We start from the raw sequence: 2,493 nt of genomic DNA on the forward strand, positions 1-2,493 counted from the left end.
ATAGGTGATATGTAATTATGCAGTTGCTGTGGTCTTACTTTATAGAACATCCACCAATCCACCCATGGTGTGTGTTACCATGGTGATACATGACGCGGCAAAAACAGTTATTGTACCCGAGTAATAAATAACACCCTTTAGCAAGGTTCGAGCAAATACCCGTAAATTACACAGTAATCGTAAGAATGAAACAAATTGAAAACAAAACAGTGTTATTTATTCCGATGCGTGATCAATCTAGAATAAAATATATTACAAACAAATCAACAACAAAAAATATGTCCGTCGAATAAGTAAATGACAATTGCTAGTGATATGCATGTTTTTTTCTTCTTTGTTATTCTACGTCGGAATCACAAAAAACAGCGGAAATCATTTGTAGATATTTTTTATATGCTTCGCTACATGTTGTTGGTGCAAATTCGTGTAATGTTCAACTTCACCAGATATGTATAGAATGCGTTTCAATGCAAGGTATATGAGCACAAAACATACACGTGTATTTACTATGCAAAATCATAGACCCTCCCCCTTTTAGAGGGTCTATTGCAAAAGTAACATATTACATAAAAGTTGATTATTTACGAGTGTACTCGTTATACAATACATCTTCTATATAATCTAACACCACGCACCATACGGTCCATTTAACACCTGTCATAAAACCCGCGAGAGAAAACACTAACGACACAAAATTAACCGTTTCCATAACACGCTTGTGAAAGCATAAAACACAATATTTTGCAGTAAACAAAATATGCTGACAAGCGAGGGTCACGTATGACAGCAATTGTGATATACTATTCTTGTTTGTTCTATATTATGCTTAGGTCACGCTAACCTTCAGAAAAACGCATTTCGTGCGTGCTATCTGACATGAACTCGGAAGAATTGTGGATTTTAACCAAACTTTTTAAATGACTGGAATATATGGTAAAGATGACATTTAAGACGTGTCATGATATAGTATATATGTATAGAGAAATCTGAATATGATAGTTTATCAAAAATTCAACTAATTGTTGTTATTCATAAACAAAAAACACGACTTTTGCTTAATAATCATCAACAATATAATAGCATTAACATTTTTATTCGATTCTTTGCTAACTGGTGTAATTGAAAAGATTGTTTCACAAAGATAAAATCTAGATCGGGAATAGTTCGTATTGACCGTCGTTTTGATAGAAAATTGGATATCCTGAAGTTTTGTATAAATGGCACTAACATAAATGGCTTTACGTTCAATTCATATTGTTTAATATATAAACAAATTCAGACACTAGTTTAGGGGAAAGGGTAAACGGGTATTTAAAATGTACGGTGAATGATTACTTTGTCGGGTGCTTAGATTTGCTAATTTGCATAATAACCACTTTTATGCAATATTGACCGTACTGTTTGCTAACGGCTGTCAATCAATATCCACTAAAACGTTATGTACTCCAAAATTTATGTGAAAATATTCCTTGTATAGATTAATTATATAAATCACATTCAGCTACACAAATAACGTTCAATAAAAGACATATATTATATAGTATTCATTCATTCACGTTTACTCTTAAACCACAACATTTTTTTCATTGAAATTGAGTCAGGTGAGTTCCCTTTTCTTGATCTAGATCTAGTCTTTGTCATGATGCACTTGATAATTGTATTATAACAGCTATCTGTACGTTGATTACCCTTGAATAAACGCCTTCATTACAACACATATGGCAAGTACACATAACCATATATGACGTCACAGGACAATAATCAATTATATTTTCCTGTTGCACTGACATCACAAATAACAGAGCAATGGAAAGCAAAATCGAGTTACTAGTTTTATTCGTACTAGTATGTGGTCCAGACTTGTGTATGAGCATTCCCATAATTCCACATATTTTCTGGAAACTGAAAGCTGTCACAAATATCTTGCATCAAAGTATGACTGATTTGTCCCAGATTTGATTGACACTTCCATAAGAAATAATCTTGGATTAAATTAATATATAATAATATAATCAATAGGAGCTGATGACATTTCTCTTTTCCAATATCACACCATTTTAAACTCCAAATAATGCAAAAATAGAACAAATTACTACTCAACCATATGGTTCATTGCTATTCAACAACAAGCACTATTTAGAGGTAACAATTGAACAGCCATATTTTTTATGAGCAGCATTTAATTATAATTATTCACACTGGAAAATCACAACGTGTGATTTATTGTCAGCATTGTGTGTTAAAATGTTATGGGTGAATAAGTAAAACAGAGTATCACAGAATGAACCAAGGCAGGATCTTTCAACAACAAACTTCACCTTTCCTGGGACTATCAGAGAAAAAGGTTCAATTTCATCACAACAGTGACTAGACAATCACACACATTTAACAAAATGGTCAGCAATGAGAAAAATCTTCTAGAATTAAAGTCACACTGTATGTTTGTAATTTATAATTGTAAGACAGAATAAAAATAAATTATATCAGGTATAA

The sequence above is a fragment of the Saccoglossus kowalevskii genome, chromosome 15, assembly GCF_978046115.1.
Source record: "Saccoglossus kowalevskii chromosome 15, keSacKowa6.1, whole genome shotgun sequence".
In the NCBI taxonomy this organism is placed as follows: domain Eukaryota; kingdom Metazoa; phylum Hemichordata; class Enteropneusta; family Harrimaniidae; genus Saccoglossus; species Saccoglossus kowalevskii.